At 36.6% G+C, this 24990-nt stretch overlaps 1 protein-coding gene across 2 annotated transcripts in view; it reads right to left on the bottom strand.

The window, feature by feature from the left end:
• The window catches only part of sema3gb (sema domain, immunoglobulin domain (Ig), short basic domain, secreted, (semaphorin) 3Gb), a 32267-nt gene extending 17989 nt beyond the window's left edge, over positions 1-14278 (bottom strand). Inside the window, exon 1 of one of the 2 annotated variants that reach the window (XM_052563382.1) lies at positions 13725-14278. The gene's annotated coding sequence lies outside the window, so the exon portion shown is untranslated. The remainder of the gene's footprint in view (positions 1-13724) is intronic. The other variant, XM_052563381.1, reaches the window with a different exon arrangement.
• Between the last annotated feature and the right edge of the window lie 10712 nt (positions 14279-24990).

The raw sequence follows: 24990 nt of genomic DNA, 5'->3' as shown, positions 1-24990 counted from the left end.
AACAATGCTCATGTCTTGTTAGCATAGAAGCACCAACCCTAAAAAGCCCGGCCTCGAATTTATGTCTGTTTACAGATCACTGAAAATCTGAGAAGAGGCCCTGAAGAGAAAAGAAAACAAAGTACTAAAGGTGGCTTTTTCTTTTTAATATTTGACTACTTAAATGTTTCCACACAGTAACAAAAGGGCTATAAGTTTCTCTGTCTCAAGGCATTTGCAGCCATCCACCGTGAGGACTATAAACACCTTCCCAAGGGCAGGCTAGTTAAATCACAACATTGAGTTATTTAAACACAACAGCTCTATTTATCCATAGGTACACAGACTAGTTTTGCTTTTAGCTTTTTATTTAGAGACAAAAAAAAAAGACAAATATCTGAAGCCAACTGGCCTTTTCCTTGAAACCAGTGTTAGACTGTGTGGGAGAGGGCAGCAAGTCTTTCTGCAGTGGGGATGTGCGCCCAAAAGAGATTAGAAAACTATGCAGTCAGACAGCAATGGTTTCTTAAGTACGTCTGCCAAATCCTTCCAGCTACGGCAAATCCATGTCACACAGTCTTGCTTTAAATCTTAAACTCTTAGTCCTTGCCGGCAAACCTACTGTGAGCCTCCTATCTGCAGCAAATCACCCTGTTCTGAGGTGCTAAACATGGCAGGCACGTATCTACGCAAGCTGTGTACACAGATTTACATGCTTAATAAGGGATAACCGTAACAGGAGCGCAAACACTTGGTTGCATGTTTTATAATGAGACTGCTCAAAGATGTTGAGCTCAGAATAAAGCTGATTTATACACAATACGTCAGTTATTTTAACTCAATTTAAAGTGGAGATGACAGCGAGGCACAGTAGATTTGTTTTTAAATGAATATTTCATGTTCAATACAAGTCAAATCAACAGCAATATAGATTACCATGAATAAAAAAAAAAGATAAAGGTATAGTTCACCCAAAAATGAACATTCTGTCATTAATTACTCGCCCTCATCCCGTTCCAAACCTGTTAAACCTCCGGTCATCTTTGGAACACAAATTAAGATATTTTTGATGAAATCCAAGAGCTTTCTGACCTGCATTGACAGCAATGGAACTACCAAGTTCAAGGCCAAGAAAGATGGTAAGGACATGTCAACTGTAATTTTATGAAGCTACAATTATTTTTATGTGCAAAAGAAACTAACTTTTGCGAACGAAGGTCTTACAGGTTTGGATTACATGAGGGTGAGTAACTAATGACAGAATTTGTATTTCTGGGTGAACTATCCCTTTAACTGTGAAACACAATGGAAGACAATGGGACCAATTTTTGGAGAATTTAAAAGCAAAAATGTTTAATGTTTACTAAAAAAAAAGCTTACTATTTCATAAGCACTCACTATTCGTTCACTTGTAGAATTATTTCTGAAATATCATGTTACACTTAAGACTGGAGACTTTCCTCTCATATTGTTTATGTCTTGGGGCAAAAAAAAGAATTGAGTTAAAATCGTGTAAAATAATTAGTCACCACAACAGTACCCTTTGCTGGTATTTAACAGGTTTACTATGGTTCTAACACTAACAGTCTCTTCGCTGAGGATGTTTTGTAACACGCTATGAAGTGCTGTACTTTGGCCCTCATCCAGGAGAAATGACACTCTCCCAAGTGATGAAAAATGACAGAGGAACAATAGCCAAAAGACAGCGCTCTTTATCTATGATAAATTTGCTACAGTATCATTCATTTGAACTGGAGACCAGAAATGCTTTGGGAGTCAAAGCAGGCCAATATGCTCAAAATTTTAAAAGATATTCCAGACTGCATTTAGCACGACTAATATGTGAGATTCAGAAAACAATAGCGCTGCTGAATTCTCCACTGTCTGCTACTCTTGAAAGGCACCAGAGGGAATGACCAGTCTGTGAAGATTTCAGAAGATTAAAACCTGGCACAAACACATTATTGTCATCGTGTCAAATTTATCTTACAGATCCAAACAGACAGGAGAGGCCGAGCACTCCCACATTATGTCTGATTTGCTTCCTTTTGGCTCACTTGTCTTGTTTACATGTAAATATAACCTAAACATCACAAAAGAAGACCATTAACGAATACTGAAATATAACAGAATCATTAGGCCTAACTCCTGTGTTGAAAAAGCTACTTTGAAACTGAATCTTGTCAAACTACATGTACTAATAAAAAGAATCATATATATATGAATCTCAATTTGAATGACCAAATATAATTTGAACAATTGAAATTACACCAATAAAGACCAACAAAAAAAATAAAAATATATATATATATATATATATATATATATATAAAAGTGTTTGACAAAATACATTTTAAAAATGCTTGTGCAGCTCGCTTTAGAACAAAATGTTCAGTTACATGAACAGCTACATTTTGAAAACAACTGGTCATGCTACTGGAAATTGTAGTTAAATTATAACTGCCACTTCTTTTAGTAAACCAGCACTGATTAACTGTAATAATACACCGCTGGCAGTACAGTTCCAAACAATCTGCATCATCCTTTTATTTCTGAACCTAAGGGAGTGCATCTTTTATTTTGAGATGCACTGTAAATGTGAGGGCGCAGTCATGGGTGAGTCCCAAAGCCTGGAGAATACCTATCGTTAAAAGTCAGCGCATGTCTGCTCTCTAATTATATGCCTCAAGTGGCTACAGGGATGTCATTATCACTGTGTGTGTGTGTGTGTGTGTGTGTGTGTGTGTAAGAGAGCCACACCTGCACACGGAGCAACAGAATGATGAGGTTCTTATAAAATCGAGAGAAAACGGAGTGAATAAACAGAGGTCAAGGACAAGTTTAAGGCAATAAAATGAGCAGCAGAGGATAAAAGACAGACAGCAGAGAGGATGAATGGCAGATAAATAAAAAACAAGGCACGAGGTCTGAAAACATGCATATATATATATATATATATATATATATATATATATACACATACATACATGAAAATTTTGGAAATTTTATGTTAAAGATTGTGCATGGTCCCTTAATAAATAAATAAATAAATAAATAAATAAATATGGATTGAATGTTGATTAAAAGGTATTTTGCATTATTATTCATAAAATTACTGAATTAACTTCTTTCAAATGGAAAATGAAACAAAAACACTAGAAATAAAAGCGCACCATAAACAAGTTCAATTCAACTTAAATTACATTTGAATGAATGAACACGAAGCATGGTTTCAGAAGGTTTAGAATGTATTACATTTTTATTTGTCAGTGGTTTTTCTATAGTGTGTCATGTGTGTGGTATGGGGGAAAGTGTGAATAGATTTTTCAAAACAGTTTTTGTGAGCCAAAACATACAGATATGAATCAACAGTAAATTGCGAGTAATAATGAGTACAGCCCAGAAATGAATCATGACTTGTGAAAACAAAAACATTTAATCTGTTAAAAAGTCTGAACATGGTTTGATAGCTTCCTGTTGAATATGTAAGATTCAGTTGGTTAAATGTATGAAAAAAAATGGATTTATTAATGATAAATATATAAAGCCATTACTGTGTATTTAAAACATATTAAGCAAGTGCATTAATACTGTTACAAAATCTCATTCATGTTTCATTTATGTATGACTGACAAATATGCTGCATATTAAGTTTATTAGTTTGTTTGCTAAAAATGTGTTATCCAAATGGATGGAAATTTTAAATGCAATTAAAATACTCAAATCTTAAGTTTAAATAATGACATTTCTGGTGAAATATTCCTTTAATGAAAAAGTATAAAATGAATACAAATATAATCGGGGAAAGATTCTCTCTCTGCGCTCTGTCCCAGTTTCTGTCCCGGTCTTGAACACTCTATTTTTCTCTCTCCAGCTGAGCTCCTCTTCAAGTGGAAATTAGTTTCCATGCAGCAGGAATGAATACAGAAAACCAATAGCGCAGCACATTTACCATTACGGAGCCTGGGTATGTGGAAACAGTAGGTCATGGGGCGACCTGACACAAAGGATTCTGGGAGACTTTCCCCTCAATGATTCAACTGCAGTGGCTCCCTCCTGCTGAACCAATGTCTGCATTTTCACTCACAGAACCCTTTAGAGCAGCTCTAATTGACAAATAACAAACTGCGATTTACAGAACTTCATATTTTCGAGGATGTGACGATATTTAGAGGTCATTTTGAATCTAGATTTAAAACTTTTAAAAGATAGTTTGCAAGTCATTAAATTCATTTAAGAAAAATACACAGAGCTCCTCAATGGGCCTCCAACAAAGAAAGACTTTTAACAAGGGAGCCCCAAGGAATAAAGCCAGACATGATTGATCACATGACCAACACCCTGCGTGTCCCCCATTATTTAAAAGAACGTTAAATCTCTGTGAATCGGTTGTTTTTAAATCAAACTATACGGCTAAGAATTTAAAGGGTGCATTTCCAACAGCTCATCTATCCAGTAAAACGGATCTGAGAAACTTTTTCGGAGCTATTTCTGAGCTCTGAGGGATCGTCTAGTGCTGATAACCCTGTGCCATACATTCCTCCAAAAAAGACAGGCCATTTCTCAATTCAAAGACCTGTTGGTCCTCATCAGTCCGCAGTGACAGAAGACTCGTCCTTACATGTCTGTCCAGTCTCCTCTTTGACATCATTGTCCTTTGATGTAATCGTTTTAGCGCTTATGTACACCAAACATACGATTGGAGCATTTTAAAAGGCTTTGAAAACCTGGTAATCTTCCTTTGATTTTTTTTTATTTATGTTTGTTTACTCTATTTGATACCCGAAAATGATTTAAGGGTTCCAATGGATGACTTGTGCACATAACCAGGAAAACCATCCCTGCTTCTGCGGGTTGGATTACTGTTGGCTTCTCATGTGATGAAGAGGCCAAAAAACCTATAACTCACTACAAGAACAGTCACAATTAACCAAGAGCTTCAACTGAGACTCACACTGTGCTTTTAAACCAGAGGGGCCAGCAACCTTTAACCAAAAACACACAAAAACAGCATCACTAAAGATGGATGATCAGGCTAAACCCTGCATGCCAAGAACACCAGAAACATGAGCTTCTCAAAAATCAAGGGCTGAGATGCTGTGCACTTTTGTTTGATTTCACTTGATTTGCTCTGTTTTTTTTTCAAGGATGTGGTTAATTTTCCATTAGTCATTTTGTTCATCCATAAAACTTGTTTTCTACATGATATTAGATGGTTAATTTCTGGTAAATGATGCAACAAAATAGATGTAAAACTGCATGAGGGTGTCTATCAGTTGTGGGCAGTGACAGATTGCATGTGTTTATTTGGGCCACCTGATCTCCAGAGGCATATTGGGAATGGGGAGAAATCAGAGGAGTACGATCAGAGACTTGTTGATGCCCTGCATTTAGCCTGGAGCGGTTACTGTCTGACAATGAGTTGCATCTGCAAAGAATAATCATTTTGTGAGTTTGTGCATATATTCTCTGAGGTTTTGTTCACTTTAGTCATTAAACAAATTAGCCAATGACTAAACAAGAAAAGAATGTATAAAAACCAATCCAACCATATGATAACCAATACAACCATAAAGTGACCTCTTTATGTGATTATCTCAACGCAGACTCATTTGAAAAAACATGCCTGTGGCGACATATCCGCTAAATTATATTACGTTACTTCATGTTTCAAAGTAACATTTCCATTTAGTGATCCTAAAAGCATGTTCAGTTTTCTAAGAAACAGATGAGCCATAACTATTAAGTAACATATTACAAATTAAAATGAAGATGGTGATTGTTGAGGTTTAATTCAGATTTTTTTTGTAAGGGCTAAACAGAAAACATGATGATGCACAGCAAACAAAAGAAACTTCACTAGTGAGAGGAGATAAACTGGCCTTTAAAAATGCCCGATATTACATATTACTGACATTTTTTTTACACCGTAAAAATAAAACGCATCAATTATATAAATGTCAGAATAAAATGGCATTATGCTTGATATTCTGTCCCACTCAATTCTGAAATAATGGCTACGACCCTGAATGCAAACATAGTTTACAAATCAAAATTGCTGTGCAAAGAAGCACATCAAAATACATTTTTAAATTAACAATAATTTCCCACTGCCCTATTACAGTTAAGCAATAAAAGTTGTTTAAATTTCAACTGTAAACTACAGAGAATAGTGTTGTATACTGTATGTGTGTTTGGAGTTTAAGTAATTTTTCCAATGATTCTTTGTTGGATTAATTAGCAGTTTCATGAGACAATCAGTATCAGTTTGCTCATTTCCCCAAGTCAAGTTCATTTTTAGGCTAAAAATAAATAAAGAGTCAGTGACTGTCCTCAGGTAAAGCAACATAATAGATCTAAAGTAAAGCATGCATGTAGATAAACCACTCTGCATGACACCACCCAAGATATATGGCTACATGACAAGTTGAAAAAGAAACTCAAAATCTTTTAAATCCCCTCCAAATCCTCAGGCTACATTTTTACTCTCCTGTGAAGAAAGTGAGAATCAAAAGTATATTCTGCACCCCCAAACCTTTTATTGCCCCAAGGCCCCTTAAGATTTTGTGACCACTTTTCAGTTAGCAAATCTGAGTAAACAACAGAAAAATGGGAAAGAAAGAGAGAAAAGTAACAAGAGCTTTAGCCCAAGCAATTAAACCACTGAGGTGGAGAAGAAAAGGTGAAGCAGTCAACCCTATCACCTCTCAGAGTGCAGGATGGGTGGGGCTAATGCGGTCTGCTGTCAATGTTAGCACTCATTAGCGTGACGCATTAGCTCAGCAATAGAGCTGCCACTGACTCGGAAAACAGCACCTAGGGACTAACAAGTGTACAAAGGGGTCAAGAGGGTCATGTTTCAACACCCACCACAGAGCAAATACAATAATAAGTTACCAGAAACTCAGACTTTGCTGTTAAGTTTTACTTTACACCTTTCCTGCTAGTTTTCACTAGTTTAGCTGGTCAGCTAGCTTGACTTCCAGTCAGTCAAGAGTCTAAAACACACTCAAACTAACAAATCAGGCCAACACACTGAAAAAAATCTAGTAGAGAAGTTATGTACACTCAGAAATTAATAGTAAATATCAAAATTAAAAAGCCATGGCAAGTAACACATTGAGTTAAGCATTACATTTTAAGTAGAAAAACCGAAACAGTATTTCCTTGTAAAACAATATTTATTTACAATAAAAATAAAAAAAAAAACATTTATATAGTGTAGGTTATTGGAACACGCTTTACAAGAGAATACAATTTGTTTTTCTACTTAATGTCATGCTTAATTCGATACTTTTCTTGCTGTTTGTTTGTAATTATAAGAGTACATATGTAAATATATATACAAATTTGTGCAAGAAGTTTTTGAAATTGAAGCAAAAACTGACAAACACAGGTTATATTTAAAATATCTTGTGTTTTTATATTACCAATCACACTTTTCAAAAGCAGATCTTCAGACAAACCGTGAAAAAAAAATATACACACACACACACACACACACACACCAACCTGCCCATTGTAGCCTTTGATGCCTGTTTTTGCAAAAATGGCTGACAGCCAGTCCCAGAGTATACTGGCAAGCGGCATAACAGAATGGCTTTTTCAGGGCCAAGTCTAAAGTTAATGTCGTGCACTTATCAAGTGAGGGAAGGTTTTCACAAACGCACATATGCTCTCTAGTGTCAGGGAGCTAAGTGCGTGCCACTGTTGAGGGAATTGTGGCCCTTCTCCAGCTCTAATGTTGGCTGCCCCCTACACGAAGGTCCAGGACTGTGCATTTAAGCTGGGCGGAGCAGACAGCGTTGGAGTCATTGGCTAAGCTTCACCACCCTTAAGGACAGGATTCAGCTCCTGTCTTCAAAGGCCGCTAAGCTCCAAACATCTTATCAGCGGGTCTTTTAAGTGACCGCTACCCACAAACCACAGGGACATTTTCACCTTCACACGTCAGTGGTGTTGTGCAGTCACCAAGCAACACGCAACAACCATTTCCTCATAAAAAAGGAAAGAGCAGCCCGGTACATATGATAGGTTATCGTGAATGGGGAAATAATGAGGCACTAATTTAAAAATAACAAAAAAGGCACTTTTGCATCATGCAATATTAATGCACTCCATCATTCTCAAGCCACACGTGCACACATAAATACGCACACATGAACTCATGCCCATCTCTTTTTCTAATCCCTACCACAATGCTCCCCTCCCCTCTTGTGTGTAGTAATGTTAGAAATTGAGAGCAGGAGCATTAGAGAGACTTTACGCAGAGCAGGGTGAACAGCACATGGCCCTCCCGGTGCATACCAACACCTGTTTCGATGGCCTTTCTTCTTTTATTTACATGATAAACACTGAATTCCTCTACAATTACCCCATCAGCATGGCCTCTGCTATTCATAGCTGACAGCTGTTTTCCAGCATCAGGGGACCTCATGATAGGATGCAATGTTGTTATGCACTACATCAAAAGAATAAAGGAGATTTAATCCATTAGTTCTTGGTTTCAAATGGCATTTTGGTTTGTTTAGATTTGACTTTGCTTAAGGGCCGAGATTTTACACTGGAGATCAAATGATAATCCAAAACATCACACAAAAGTAAACAAAAATGATAAATGTAAATATTGCACAAAAGCAAAAAAAAACAACAACAACAACAACTGCACAATACAAATTGTGTTCAGTACAGGAAATGTATTTGAAATGTTTATTTAGGCAATTTTTATTAATTTTATTTAATAATTTTAATTTTATAAGTATGTATAAGTATAGTTTCAATATTATATCATATTTGCCTTTTTCAGCATATTTTATGGGCTTATAAATACATGCACACAAACAGACAAAGCCAATAAAATATTCTATTGAATAAATTATATTTGTTTATAAATAAAAATTTTATTATTTAAATGCTACAACTTTACACTGTACAGTATACAATTTATATTTATTTTTACATTTTTGTTTAAGATTACATTTAAGTCATATTATTAAATTATTAAATTAATTAGTACTTCAATTGAATGTTAGATGATGATGTACTGGGAAGGTTACTTTGGAAAAGTAGATTAAAGATTACAAGTTACTATATTTAACTATATTTACGAAACTGAAACCAGCGTTGGGTCTCTCATTCAAGACAAAATCAAATGTTTCCGTATTCGCTATATTTGAATGCCAAATTATTATATAGACTACTTCACTCGCATTCCAATATTCACGTAAAACAAAATGTTTTGCATAACATCACGGCAGTATGGTAATAACACTTGATAGCACAGATTTTACCAGCCTACATATTTAAACAGAGCAGTGTGTGTATTTTTTCCATATATTTGACTATGACCATTTTTTTTGGATTATGATTATTTCCATGTATTTTATTATGATAATGAACCAACTATATTGTCAAGGTAGCAAAGCTCAACTTTGTGCACGCATGCGGCGCCAGTGCAATCACTTGAAATTTTTCCTTCTAACAGTGGAAGCAACTACTCCTTTTAGTCATAAAGATAATCAGAATTGTAAAAGGTTTGCCTTTATCTGTGTACATTCACAATAAAAACAAATCTTTTTGCTTTTAAAATACAAGCATAAAAAGGAAAAATGGAATGCTGCTTTCCTTTCTTGCAGCACAAAAATGAACCGAAACTCTGCATACTAGGCTACTTACTCCAGGGTCACATATATAACCCCAATAGGTAATAAAACTGTTATCGAATAAGCATGTGTCCTATTCTGTGTCCTAAACTCCTGAAACATTGGTGTCTCATATTTTAGAGCATATCAATTCAATTTATGAATAAATAACAATCAGATCTATGTGTAAAATTATTCAGATAGAACCCATTTTTGTAATCATTACGTTTATTTTGTAATTAAATTACGTAATTCCATTACATACATATCTAAATGAAAAAAAATGAAGATAAGCATGCACAATTAAATATCTGATATCAACCGATAAAGTAAAAAAAAAAACATATCGTAACGATATACTTGGTAACAGTTCCACAACCCCATTCAGACCTAAAATATGACCAACTGATCAACAGTGAAGAACATCTTACAAATGGCAAGTAGTCAAAGAAAAGAAAGGGTTAAAATCACTAGGTTAACAAGTTTCCGTTTGCCATTCTTTGGCATCCCTCACACAACACTTGACTCAACATTTAATTTTATTGTTTTGTCATACCGTCACATTTTCCAGATAGTCTGAGAACAACCAGACACTACAGTGTGACATTAGTGTAGCATCACTGGACTGATGAACACCCTGCATCTTTTTTTTTTCTTTTCTTGCCCTTCTGATGTGATGGCTTCATTTATCTTTGTATCCACTGTCCTCCCCAGCCAGAGAATAGATTGTTTGGTCATCAGCAGACTCTCGCTGCAACTACTGTTGGTCTTTGACTGGCAAAGACCCAAGAATCTTCAGAATGGAGGCTTAATACTCCCAGGGCTGACAGCTGCAGGGATTAGGCACTCTTCCTTACTGTTATTGACGCCCCTGCATTGTGCCTTTCTCTGTAAATATGGCACCAGGACCGGGATGGGGATGATAGGGGGGCTGTTTGTGGGGGTGGTCAGCATACTGAAGTCATGTCAGGTGCTTCTGCCTTGAAGCCTGAATGGATGCGTTAAAGAATATGTGATATGTAATGTGCAAAAACCCACCGTTCGTAAGGTGGACGCCTCCCCATATCCACAATGACATCACTAAATTATCACTTATGCCTCAGATTCCCCCTTCCACCAACCCCTAGAGTCTGGTCTGACCCCACTCTGACCCCCCCAGCATCACTGATGCTGTCATGACAACCATCTCGAGGGGCTTGTTGTATGTGTAGAGAGTGAGAATTGTATACATGAGTGCATCTCTCTCGATGTTTGTGTGTGTGTGTGTGTGTGTGTGCGCATGTGTGTGAGAGAGAGAGGCACTTGTGACAAATGGGAATTTGTGTGTGTCATTTACGCATCGAACAAAAAAAGCTACATAAATGTCGAAATGCGCAAAAAAAAAACAATAACCTGAGCTAAAACGGTTTCTCTGAATTAACAAAACGGGGAGAGGGATAAAAGCTTTAATATTCATAAAGTTAAACAAAGAAATTAAAATATCCATTAAAATTCTCTCTAGAAAGACTGTGGGGGGTTTGGGATTTAAACTAGTGTGGATGTGTGAACTTCTGGTCTATTAAAAAAAAAAATATTGTAAGAAAGACAGACGTCCAAACATTGATAATTGCCATCCAATATTTTTTTTGCAAATTATAGCTGATGAAAAGTCTTTTTGTTCTCGTGACAAATGCTCCCTATTTTGCTCGAAACATTATGTCAACAGGTTTTTACAGGTATTAATTATCCATCTCTGGATTCTTTGAAATATGGCTGGAAGAGTATCAGTGTGAATATTTTTGTGTCTTTCAAGGGCTGTTTATATAAAAAGATTCCCTTCATAATGTTCAAAGTGTGTTAATCACAAAGACATCAGCTCTGAGTTCTCACATACTCTCTTCCCAAACCTGACCTCATAATGTCTTCAAATAATTCTCCGAATAAAACAAAGCGACAAATTATGAAGATTTACTTCAGTCTTTTATCATCATCTTCTTTATCCTCATGACAAGGGAAACAAAAAAAATATTAAGAAAGGATAAACTTGGAAGCAAAACATTTGAAGACTAGCAGCCTCAAATTTGGACACTCTGTAGTTCTGAAATGAAGACAATGTGATGAACTGCATATGTGGTTAAACTGCTAGGACACCTGAGAGAACTTCAGGAGAACTTCATACATCCATGAAAATGTAAATCACGAAAAAGAAAATAGCATCTGTGGTTTGAAATATTGTTTTCTAATGCAATAAGAAGTTACAGTTAAACCACTGTATTTCTACAGTTAACTAATGTACTTATGCAGAACTTCAAAAATGACAATTCCATCAATAACAAAGCAGTTAACTGACTTGTGTAATTGTCAACAATATAAAAAAAAATCCGTTTTTAAAATAAATAAATAAAATGGATCAAGCAAGAGATTTTAGTATGGACGGCACATCTTCTAGTCAGTAGGCTATTTAGTGTATTCTATGATTGGCAAGATTAATATTTCACTAAGGCCTGTCAACAATACCAAAATAATGAAAGATCCAGTGAACCCCTCAGGGCGAGATGCCTCTCAATCGATTTCAGACCTTCTTTCCTCGTCTGCCTCAATAACGGTTCAATAATTGATGAGATACGATCCACATGGATCCCTGAATTCCACTGTCAAGTCTTTCAAGCAGCAGGTTGGTTTTGAAACACTTCAATAGGTTGGTGAAAATTGTACACCACTAAAACAGTTCATCTTTATATCAAGGATAGAAGCTTTTAGAGCAACATACAATATAAAAAATAAAAAAATAAATTTCAGCACACAAATATCCCAGAGTAACAACACTTAGTAAGGATCAAGATAACAGACAAAGAATTGCATAAATACCTTCATGTTGTGCATTAAAGGATTCTAACCTGGATTTACACCCAAGATGCCACTTAAACTGAATTACTAATCAATTCCTTATTCATCTCCTCTGTCTTGTCCTCAAGTTCACTGAGCAAGGATGTAAATGAAATACATTTTTTATATTTCAACTGATACAAGCAAAGGACGTGAATTTCAAAACAGCTTTAAAATCATAACCACTAAGAGCTTTTTCATGTTTTGTGCAAGATTTTGAGTGTCCCACACACCAAGCATCGCTATTTGATACCAGAAACCACCAAATGTTATAGAGCCAGGGCAGTGTTTCAGACAAAGTTTACTTTACAAATCAATCAATGGACTGATTAAAGGACCAAATAAACCACACATTCAACAGTTTTAGTCTCTTGTATGATTACTGGCCGGTCTTGAACTGTGTCACAACTGCAATAAAACACTCAGATTAAAATAGGCACTACTGGAAATTATATACTTAATTCATGCACTCTTTTATTCTTCATATTTGAAAAATTTAAGATTAGAAACCTACCAATTTTAGGGGCCATATCTGACATTATTTTTGATCTGTTATGCTTTTAACTTAAGATCCATAATGCATTACTTTTTCAGGTAGAGCTGTGAATGAATAATAAATTAGTCCAGCGAACATATAATGTGCATTTCGAAATGTCACCTTGTGGTTCTCTGAAATTGCCTGCTCAGTTGTTGTTTTTTTTAACAGAAAACTGATCATTCCTGAGCAACTTTGTCATGTGGGTGTAAAGAGGACAATGAAGGCTGGTGTGGGAACCTCATGGTATCTAAGAAGACCACTGAGCCTTAGACAATGGCTGTGAGAAACCCACCAAGACTTGGTCTTATATATATATATATATATATGTGTGTGTGTGTGTGTGTGTGTGAGTGTGTAAAAAAAAAAGATACTTGAGGCACTTCAAAACTTATATGTCCCACTCATTTGGTAAATTCCTCAGTAATCTGACCCTTTTAAATGGGTTTCTATAGGTTCTCTAGAACGATTCACTGCTTTTCATATGAACATTATATGCATTTTCCGTTTAAGCTGCATTTTTGGGGGGGTCATGTACGCATGATGAAGCCTAAAAATGCTTTCCATACATTATTCAGGCACCTCACTGTTTGAGACACATATTGTATATAACATGGAAATTGTAAAGCAAATTAGCAAACCGTGTGAAACAAACACACTGCTTAATATATCAAACTTGTTACTTTCTCTAAAGAGACACTTACTTCTTGTCCAGGTAACTTAAGATGGAAGATGTTACATTCCGTGGCACAGCTGTCCGACGCGAACAAAACAGTCACAAAACACACCTCAAAGCGTCAATGTCCATTTGTTTGTAGGCTTGTACAGTAGGTTGTTTCTTCGTTCTTTATCAGTTGCCAAAGTTTCAGTCGGCGCAGTTAAACTACTATCTTGCGTTCATCAACCGCTTACCCTTTGAGAATAAACGCGGAGCTCAGAAAAACTTTCCCAATTCCAGTCGCACTGTCATCTTTCACAATATCATGAGAAGCAAGCCCGTTAGTATTCCAGAGTCCGAGTCCAGTCAAGTGTTTGCAGGTGTCGGCTGTGCTGTGTGCTGTACCTCGCCCTCTCTCCACTACCTCCCTATTAAAACCAGCCAGCCGTGTCAGTGTTAACCAGCTCCCTGCCAGCCCTCAGCACAGAGCCCCCGCTGCCTGATTGAGGCACTGAATGAGGGATTGTCATCCAGCTAATAAACCAGGCCTCTTAGTTAATCTTACACAGAGGGGACCATTAATTATAAGATAGTACATGAAGTTCCCAATACCGAGTCCTATTAACTCAGAGTTATTACTCTTGGTGTCAGGTTGCATGGGTTATAATAAACCTCCTAGTCTGGGTGAGGCCTCATATTTAATTCTCTCTGATGTGAAACAGCGCGGGTTTCTGTCAGCGGCTCTGACACTGGTGATAATAGTGTTACCTTCTAAGGGCAGATATGTTATATAAATATAACTCGGAAAAGATTACCATTTTAACATTTAGCCAGTAATATTGTTCTGTAATTATGTCGATATTAATTCTGTGTTGTTTCTATTAGTGCACTGCTTTGGACTGTGCTGAAAATAGCCTGACAAAGCTGCATTAGGCTACTGGGGTTTTTACCTCCGACTGTGATTATATTTTGAGCTGTGCTGGTGTGATTCAAGCAATTGTATGTACAGGGTGAATGTAAAAATTGCGGATTGATACAATCTCGGCCAGTAAGAAAATAGTTCATGTTTAATGTACGTTTATCGGATTTTAGACCAATCATATTGAACAACGGGTGGGAGCTATTCACTGCAACGAGCAGAAATAGAAACCAACCAGCAAAAATGTGACTCTTTAGGACAAAAATGGAAGAGATTATTATAGTATAGCTTCTGAATTATATATACATATATATAATTAAAGGTAGAAAATGTTGTCTACAATTTGTATTTGTATTTACAATTTGTATCATTCTAACCCTTGAATTATATGTTCATTTAATGATATACTATTATTGCATTCATTAATATTTTGAATTAGCTTTCATTTTAATTTAGTTTCATTTTAAAAGCTTTCATTTATTTTTATTTCAGTTTGAGTAATTTTAGTACTTCAACTTTAGTAAAGGTAATTGCCAAGGCACTAGTTCTAAGTTAATCATTTAGTATATATATTTTATTGTATTTCAACTATTTATTATTTTACCAAAAACTAATTATGACATTTTTAGTTTCAATGAACAATAATAAAATTGCTTGCATTTTACTTTTGTAAGTCTAGCACTTCTGAGAGATGAATATGAAGTGACTTATCTTCATTAGTATTCAAATGGTTGACTGATATGTCTCTAAAATTTTATCTTTTGTCCCCCTCATTATGAAATATTTGGTTACATTCTTGCATGTGTATTTGAATTGCCCTTGATACTGCAATCACTATCCCTCCATATCAGTGATTTTGCTATTCTCTGTATGTTGTTACAATATCCAACACTATAGCCAACAGGTTTTTGGCACATCACAAATGAGGGGTAAAAGAGCGGAAAGAGGTGGCAGATAGAGAGAAAGACCCTGAGGGGGATCTGACCCTGTACACAGACAGGGCAGTGCTGTCATTGTGCCCGACGTCTCCATGCAGGAATAGGGTAAAAAGCGCTCTGGGAATTCTTGAGATTCCTAAGAGTCCAGCCTTGGTGGCCCACAACGAAAGAAGTAGGGTGACCAGGAAAAAGGATTAAAGACAGCATTCTCATCAGGGCATTCTCAAATTCCTCTCTTACGTGTGTATGTGTGTGTGTCTGCCTGCAAAACAAACCCCATGTCTCTGTTTGGCCCTTTGTGTGGGGGTCACCCTGTTCTCCAATAGAGCCCAAGACCCTTCACCTCCCCATGTCATAAGCCTGCACGTCTCACACAGCCTATTCAATACCTCACTCTTGTAGATGCTCACGATTTTACTCACAGGCATGCTGCAGGGCTCCTCTACCTGCTGGGAGGATGAATCGATCGGTCTTATTTGCTTTCACAAGGAGAATTTTTTTTGGGACGGCCAACCGAGGTATGCAGCTATCTGGGTGAAGGGGTTTAGGGAATGCAGCTCTGTGGAAATTAGAGGTCATTCCAGCAATGACACAGATCTAGTTTTGCAGTCTTTGACAATCCAGCAAATGAAAAATCAGTTTTCCCAAAAGGCATTTGTTTCAAGTCTTTAGACCAAATTGTTTGTTACACATTTAAAATGACTGAATTATGTCAGTTACCACATTTTGAAATAAACTGAGACAGTGAGGTGTGTAACTTTTGTCCACTAGGCATGCTTATATTAACTAACCATGACATGTATGACCTTAGAGCCATATATTATTGCCACTGGATATTACCTTTTGGCAGAGGATGGGCTTCCACTGATGAGTTCAGAGACTGTCAAGGTTTTTCTCCAATCCTTCATCACTGATTTTTTCTTCTTGACTCAGTCACCTTAGCTTCTTGGATTTGAAACATGCATTTTCTGTAAAGCTGCTTTGAAATGGATTGTATTACGAATTGAATAGATGTACATTTAGGTTGACATTTATGCCATACAGTAAGTCACATGTATAGGTCAAGTCGATTGGCTTTACATGAGCAAGTGAAAGAAATATTGGGCCTCATTCATAGTATTTGTTTAGGCAGAAAATGTTTTCATGCATAATTTTCGAACAGGTGTAAATAGTGGTGTCAAACTCATTTCCTGGAGGGCCGTAGCCCTGCAGAGTTTCGTTCCGACCCTGCTCCAACACACATGTAGTTTAAATAAGCCTGAAGGAATTAGTTGGATCAGGTGTGTTTCATTAGGGTGGAATCTAATTTTTTTATGATAAAAAAAACCACACTGTGTATTGCAAATAAAAATGTTTTATACTTTACATAATTGTATACGTAGTAAAACAATGCAAATGAGGCAAAAATGTGTTTTAAGTTTAGAAAAAATATGCGAAACATTTCAAGTAAATCTAAGAATGTAATTGTCAAAACCAAAAAGTTTTCAGGTAGGTCTAGACCATATTTAGTCCTCTTATTTTCCAACTGTCCATATGCATATACACACGGAGTTTAGAAATGCTATGTTTTAATACATTTTTGTTACTAATGAATAATTAATACTTATGTATAGACAGTTGGAGAAATGGAGCTCTGCTCTACAGTAGTATTTGGTGCTTCTGTTTGTTTTGGTGTTGAACAGGATACAAGAGTATCAGTAAAGGGTGAAGTGTAATTTCCCATCCAGGGCACTGTCAATAGGATTTCCTCTGAACACCCAATCTGATGTAGCTGACAATCACATGCAACAGACGAATGTGGAACACCTACATGCTTCCTCTACAAGAGGAAATTACTACAGCTAGGTGCAGCATGCACACAGGATCTTCTTGTCAATTTTAGTGTTTACATTTTTTATGTATTCAGTCCATAGTTTGGTTGTTTCTAGATTCAAAACTCCATAAAAGACCAGTAAGATATGAGTTATTGGTTTTATACCTGCGGTATTCATCTTTTGCCTTCCAGAGAGAGATTGCAATGATTATATTGTTGGAGACTTACTCTTACTTAGTTCCTGTTTTGCTCATGAGACTCTAAGTGTTTGTTCTAAACTTTTCCAGTGGTTTTTCCAACATAACTGCTTAGCTTTGGCAGCTACCATGGAAATATATCCCTATCCAAAAACCTGTGTACTACATTCACTCTAGAGTCACAGATGCATACTGGAACTTACAAATATTTTACGGTCAGAATGTGTTATTTTGACTTCATTTGGCTTGCAAATGTATTATGGAAAGCACAGTCAGGCATATAATACCACTGAGAATGTGTGAGCTTCACTATTACTCTCAAGCTCAATGTTATTTTGTTTAGCAGTTAGGTTTCCTCTAAAATGGTGTGATGACAAACACAAGCAAAAATGTTTTAAAAGAAGTTCATATTCTGCATTTTTGGCTATTCATCATGCATGACCCACAGAGTTTTGCAAGGGTTAGTTTTTTTCCAATGAACAATTTCCCGTCAGACAGCAGGAGAACAGGAAGAAGCTCAGAGAGAGAGTCAACAGAACCCACCTGTAACTTTTCCCGAAGCCTCTTTACATTCTCTCTCTGGCCAATGATTGTATCAGTGAGAACCATACTAAGAAATTCTAGTCCTGCTGAGATCATCAAGAGTACAGGTATTAAGATCAAAACCCCTCAAAGAGGGTAACGTGTGAAATCCAATCATCAGTCTCTAGATTATGACAGTTAGCCAAAGTATCAACTATATAACTGAAAACAACTAAAACACCTGTAGTCATTAAAGGTCCTTGGTGAGAAAAAGCAAAAAAATAAATTAAAACTCACACACTTTTCCAGTTACATCCTGAAACCCATTTTTATTTGATTAAAGGGCTAGTACAAAAAATGGCTGAACTACTGCAACAAGAATTTGACCTAAGGTCAAAGAGATATGAGTTTCTGTTTCTAATAAAACCCCAAATCCATAACGGATGCCCTAGTCTAAACTAATACCTCATATCTAATCTAACATAATTCTGGATAAGTGATTTGGCAGACACTCTCTATACTGTTGAACATTAGCAGCATGTGTCATACTGATTTCATAAGTCTTCGTCGCCAGTGTACAGTGTAAAGAAATCTAAGGAAATCATACTGTTTTTTTTTTTTTTGTATTTTAATGAGAAAAGCATGAAAGAAAGAAGAAAGAAAAAAAGAAACAAAATCCTAAATGCATTACATCTAGACTTCACAAACCTAAATTCATTTTGTCATATCTGCTTGATAAAATTGGGTTACAGTCATCGCTTAATAATGTTGATTTGACATAGTTTTTGACATGTTGTAGGTCAGAAATATGTTATTGATAGCAAGGTCTGAGCTAGTAGTCTTGGAAAAAGATGACATCTTGCAACATGCAAAATGCTTGTTAAAACAAGATTTTCAGCCAGGCATTCTGTAACATCCAATAAACATACATTAATGACAATCACATATTGAAGGAGAGAAATACACCACTCAAAGAGGCAACATACAACACAAGTAATTGTTCCAGTGATTAAGTGAAATTTTTTTTTGTCTACACCGAGCATGTGAATTGGTATAATGTTTACTCTGAACACGTCGAAGCAAAACCTCCAAAAAGATGACCTCAATGGGGAATCTTTCAGTCATTTGTCAAGCTGTCAGAAGTAGTGCAAGTATGTCAGATATAGAATGGAGCATCTGTCAGTGCAGCGCAATGCAGTGCATCAGGTGCAGACAGCAACTGTAATGGATATTTAATTATAATGGATTCTATTTGCATTTATCAGATGCAACACTACTTGCATGCAACATGTCAACTACATGAACCATTGATTGTGTTGCTCTCAGTCAGTGTTTTTTTAAGTACTGACGAAGGAAGTTATGTGTAAGTGTATGTTTTTAGTCTGCTTCACAGAAAGTCAGACTGACGATGAGCAAGGTAGATACTACACACAACTAGCAAAGGGCTTTCTGTCTGCGAAAGAAAGGCATTGTGTTTTTTTTTTTAGAAAATCAGCTAAAGGATTTTCTCTGCCTAACAATGTTATCTTTCCATGATGCTTATCTCTATATGAAAGACAAACTTATATGAAAAGCTCAAAGAACCAGGATCAACTTCTGTTCTTAACAGGGCCCAGATCTCAATATATCGACATAATTTATTTTATTCGTATGTTGTTGAACTTTTAGATGTAATTATATTTCTTAAATTTTCTAATACATATATATTTAATAAACAAATACTTGAAAACAAACTGTAGGATTGAAAGTGGTACTTTTCTTTACTGGAGTTTTGTGGCTTTCTTTGTCAGCTAGGTTTAAAATTGTGTTTCTGTCTTTCAGACTCTCCTCGCTGACTTCTCAGAGAGGATTTCTGAGGATGGAGGGGCTTTTGATTAGCAACCCAATATGGATGCTCTTACTCTTTCTCTCTTGCTCTGATTCTCTCTGTACTCCCGTTTGAATACTGGGATGGGAAGAGGATTGGGGGGGGGGGGTTGAATGGGGGGCAGGGGGTGGACTACAGGCTCTATTTTTCCATGGACTCCATCCATCTCAACCGCATATTTCTGTCATGTCCTGGGAGATGAGGCTAATTATCCTGCTATTTATCTTCTCGCTCTTCATCCTAATGTCTCCATCCTTCCCTCCCTCCCTCCTTATACTTTGCCGTATGTGCATATATGCATGTGTGTGTTCCCACATTTCACTGTGTGTGCCTGGACATGAATGTGTGTCTTCATGCATGTAAGATTGTTTATACGGAAGCTGTTCGTATCACAATCTCTGCTTTACAAGACTGTCTCATTTAAAGTCCCATCAAGAGAAACACCAGTCTGCCGGAGTCAACCCCATTGGAAATCCCTGGACCAGAATTAAGCATGACATGTCTGTGTCTGTGTTCACATCGCCAATCTAACAGGCTTAAAATACCCTCTTCCTTCTGCTTTCTCTGTCTTTGTACGTGCAAACGCATTCGATTAACAGCAGCGGATCGGTTTGTTCCTTATAGTCCAGGTAATCTGCTATTAAAGTCTCTAAAAATTTTAAATTATTGACTTCTTCACTCCCATGAACACTCACAGAAGCTTTTCAGGTTCTTAATAGTGGAAAAGTTAGTTGTTTGGAATTTTTTAATTGTTCTTCACAACAAGAAATAAAAGGTTCTTTTAAGAGCTGTTCATTGAAAGTTTTTTTTTGGGAACCCAATGATGGTTCTCCTACTACAACATTGCTGCAATTCTCCCTTCTGAAACCTTTGTTTTTAAGAGTGGGTTTACACTTGGCATGTTTGGTTTGGTAAATCTAACTCTGGTGCAATTGCTTTGTTAGTACATCAAACAAGTATACCAGGACCCCCTGAAAAGGTGGGTGTCAGCCTACCTCCAAACAAACTTTATTGTTTTTTTTAATGACTGAAATATGAATGCAAAATGGACCAAAAATAAGTAAAACCAAAAACACTCTACTCATCGGAGTGTCTCCTTGCAGAAGGTTTTCGTTTTGTTAAAATGGATGTCTTCTTTGCGCTGTTTAGAGTCCTTTTGTAACAAATTGTTTGTGAGTTATCTGCTAAACTACCAATATATGTACACATACACATTCATGAGTTCAGTTGCAAAATATGTCATAAAAGCTGTCGAATTAGATTGCGATTTTCATTATGCTCCATTTGTTTTGTTATCATGAGGTTTGCTGTTAAAAATTACAGTGTGAATGCTAAGCATACCAGTACTTAATATAATTTCCTTCTTTGGTCCAGACCAAGAAAACCAGAAGAACCAAGAGAACCGAACTACATGACTGAACACATCCTAAGTCAAAACAAAGAGGTGAGATTTTTCCATTCTGATTTTCAAGTGCATATTTGTCCTCTTTCTAGAATCTTCTCACATCACCAGGTGTCTCTGCCCAGGTAATTAGATCCCAGCACTTGTTAAGCTTAAAAGAAAAAAAGAGATAAGGTTCCCTTTCTCTCGCCTCTCCCATTATGGTTTCTCTCTCCCCCAGAGCTATTTGACTACAGTATCTATCATGACTTGAAAGTTGAGGAAAGTCCTGAGCTGTCTGAAGGCATCAGAGAGCTGCGGTGAGATTGTCTTTCCGTGCTGCTAAGATGGAGGCCAGCGCCCTTTTATCCTCTCCTGAAAAAAGGCGCTCTTTCATTCTCTCAAAGGTAACATGTCTAACAACATCAAGGTGAAGGAGATTGCAGATGCTGTGCAGGAAATTCTGCTGTGCAACTGGGATGCTGGAAGGAACAAAGCGTGAACATATCAAACACATGGGGGACTGGTGTATAGAATTTAGATAGTCTACTTAGATACTGACATCTGTGTTTGTGGAGAAAAGCCCAGCTTGTAGTTTCACAAACCTGAATGGATGACCAGGGCCTTTCCTGATGAGAAATTAATGAGGTCTAGCGGAGTCTATTAAAATGTGTTTCTCTGCTAAATATGATTTTCCTCTTTCAAGGTCGTACAAGTAGCAGCAATTTAGATAAGCGTGAACTCATGTAATTAAGCTTCGCACTGTGTAGACACAGCTCAAACCTCACAGACAACAGAGCAGTGACATCTTTAAACAAGAACAAAAGAGCCTATAACTGTATTAAATATGCACAAAGAAATTTAGCAGAGGGAAAACAGTAGGGATTTTGGTTACAGTAAATTGAATTGAATAAAATGGAAATGGACAAACATTTTCACTTTGATAATTAGTGGGGGGGGGGGTGCATTTTGAATAAATAAATGTTAGGATTGACTCCTTAGGCATTAAAATACCACTGGAAAAAACACTCTTGTGCTCTTGTTAGGGGTATGCAGCCACAGCAAAATTATCCTCACAAAAACTATGATAACCTAACTGGGTAAAATAAAGAGTAAAATAAAATAAAAAACTTAGAAATTTGTAATTTCCAACAAGCTGTAACTTTGTCAAATAATAAACATGCAATAATTGTATTTAGTAGAAAATATGCTAACTGTTTGCCTTAGCAAGACAAAGGTTTCAGTTATTTTATTACCAAAATGCTTAAAATAACATTACCGTCATATCATGCAAAATAGACTGAGACTGAGACTACGGAGAATATGAATGCTTGATGGCTGGTACGTCGGCACGTGGGGCACACACCAGTACAATCTCAGTCACACTTGAGAACAAAGGCACAGTAAATGGGATATTAACAAATATCTTTATACACATCTGTTTCCCAAAACCATGAACATTTTACCATCTCTTTTAAATCACAAAGGAGTTTCGTTACTGAAGGAAATGTAAAGAATGGACATTTTTGAGATGCTTTTCAATGCAACCAGCAAACCCCAAAAATGAAGTTTTATAGTGCTGCTGCTTGCATCAGGTTGTACAGGTGCTGAGTGATTTATGGCTCTTCTCTGTGATGTGGTTTAGTTGAAGGAGTGTCATTTATGCTATTCCTTATCTCTGTCCCGGCCTGTCAAACATACCAGCCCGTTAGCTCCGTGTCGAGAGTTTGCACGTCTCTCAGAGATGGGAAGTTGTCAGGGAGTAACGAGACAGAGGTGAAACAAAATCTACAAGCCCAATTTTCTGTTGAGTCTGTCGTTCTTGTCAAAGAGTGATGGCTAATGAAGTGTGAGATATTCACCTTTGTGCTGTATGCCTAGATGAACAAGTTTCTCTCCTGTCCTGGGGGACAAACTGAAGAATCAGAATTTGTGCAGTGCACTATAGAGCTTTTAAATGTGGTTCTAAACAAGGTACATTTAAAGGTAAAGGTACATATCATTTGATTGGGGTATGGGTTTCTGATGTGTTAATCGGTGCCAATCGTGTAAAGTGCTTAGCAAGAGAAACCTAATCATCTGTCACATGTCATTTCAGCCTTTGCAGGGAAATGGTCTAGTTGTGGTGACTTACATATCCAAATAATCAATGTTGTTATATTTTCCTTGATTTGCATATCCACATTTATGATTGATTCATATGCCAATATCTACGAGTTTATGTTTTTTATTTACGTTTATCTTTTATTTTTGTTTGGTTTAAATTCAAGATGTAATATCTGTAGTATTCTTCAAGAATATATATTGGACATTTTTCATCTACTGCCTGAGTAATAATGTTTCTCAGAATTAGTCATTAATTGTACTAGGTGTTCTTTTCCAGGAACTGTTTTTTCGTCAAATGAAAGATATGATATTTGAAAGTGCTTGTTTCGCTGTATTTGTTCAAAAGGTGTGAAAACCACTGATCTGTTTTTCACTGCATCATCTGAATGGTCATGTTGACCTAGCCTGGCATGACCTATAACCGTTAAAACAACATATGACATAATGGATGAGTGACAGAATGGATATGTCTAAATTGACCCTTTCTTATTAGACATATAAGCACCAGTTTGGGAGGTTGTCACTTACTCTTTCCTCCACAGATAATCTTACTTGTTTTGAGCTTTTCTTTTGACTTTCTCTACTTCATCTATTAGATACAATACTTTGGAACACTTTGCACTTGTTATAAATGATTGATTTAAATTAAGTTTAAACTTGTTTCCTTCTTCTAAAATTGATCTCTGACATAATCACTATTTGTCTGCCTGGATCTCACTGCACCAGTGACTGAAAACGTGAACTGGAGTCAATAAGAGACCTTTATATTGTGCCTTTAAAGAGGTCACATGCTGCATTCGTCCAGTCAATGGCACTGACTAATATGCAAAGAAATATCCCTGGGTTCAGTTTACCAGGGGTTTAGTATAACCCAGGGGTTCATTTCAAGTGTAAAAAGCCCTCAAAATATGTTTAACCACAGAACACCATTTTCATCTGCTATGTATCTTCATTCATGTGTGTCTGTGATTTATATTAGGTATCTGTGCTGCAAAGCAATACTTTAAAACCAAAATTACAGAGCATTCTGCATTCATAACATCTGAACCTGTAAAAAATCTTAGAGATGACTAATTTTCCTACAAAAGACACGTTTGAGTGTATAGAAAAGAGCTATGATTTTGCTCAAATATCTTGTCTGGAAAAATGCTAAAAGGACACTGTCCATTAAACCTGAATGTTTTTTTCTGGCTGTAAAACTCTGAAGAAAGTCCATAGAGGACATACAGTACCATCTTCCTTTTACATGCCATATCTATGGTAGGTTCAGGTAATGAAACACAGCGGTCGTATAACACACCAGACGCAGGGGCTGAGACACCTGTTTGGCGCTGGAAGTCAACACAAGAGGAAGAGCAGGTAATAAGCACCTGACACAGAGAGAGGCAGCTGTCAGAAACAGTGAAGCTATCCACAGGCCATTATAATGAGGTGTGTTCCGAATAAAAAATAATAATGATAATACAAAAAAAAAACCACTCAAAGTGTAATTAGGGTCCAGATAACTCTAGCCTCCGGCTGTCAACTGCCTGTTTTTCATCATAATACATCTGAAGGCATCAAGGCCAT

This window comes from Carassius gibelio, chromosome B8 (genome assembly GCF_023724105.1).
Source record: "Carassius gibelio isolate Cgi1373 ecotype wild population from Czech Republic chromosome B8, carGib1.2-hapl.c, whole genome shotgun sequence".
Classification (NCBI taxonomy): Eukaryota; Metazoa; Chordata; class Actinopteri; order Cypriniformes; family Cyprinidae; genus Carassius; species Carassius gibelio.
The sequence above is the reverse complement of the archived record's forward strand: the minus strand, read 5'-3'. Positions and strand labels throughout refer to the sequence as shown.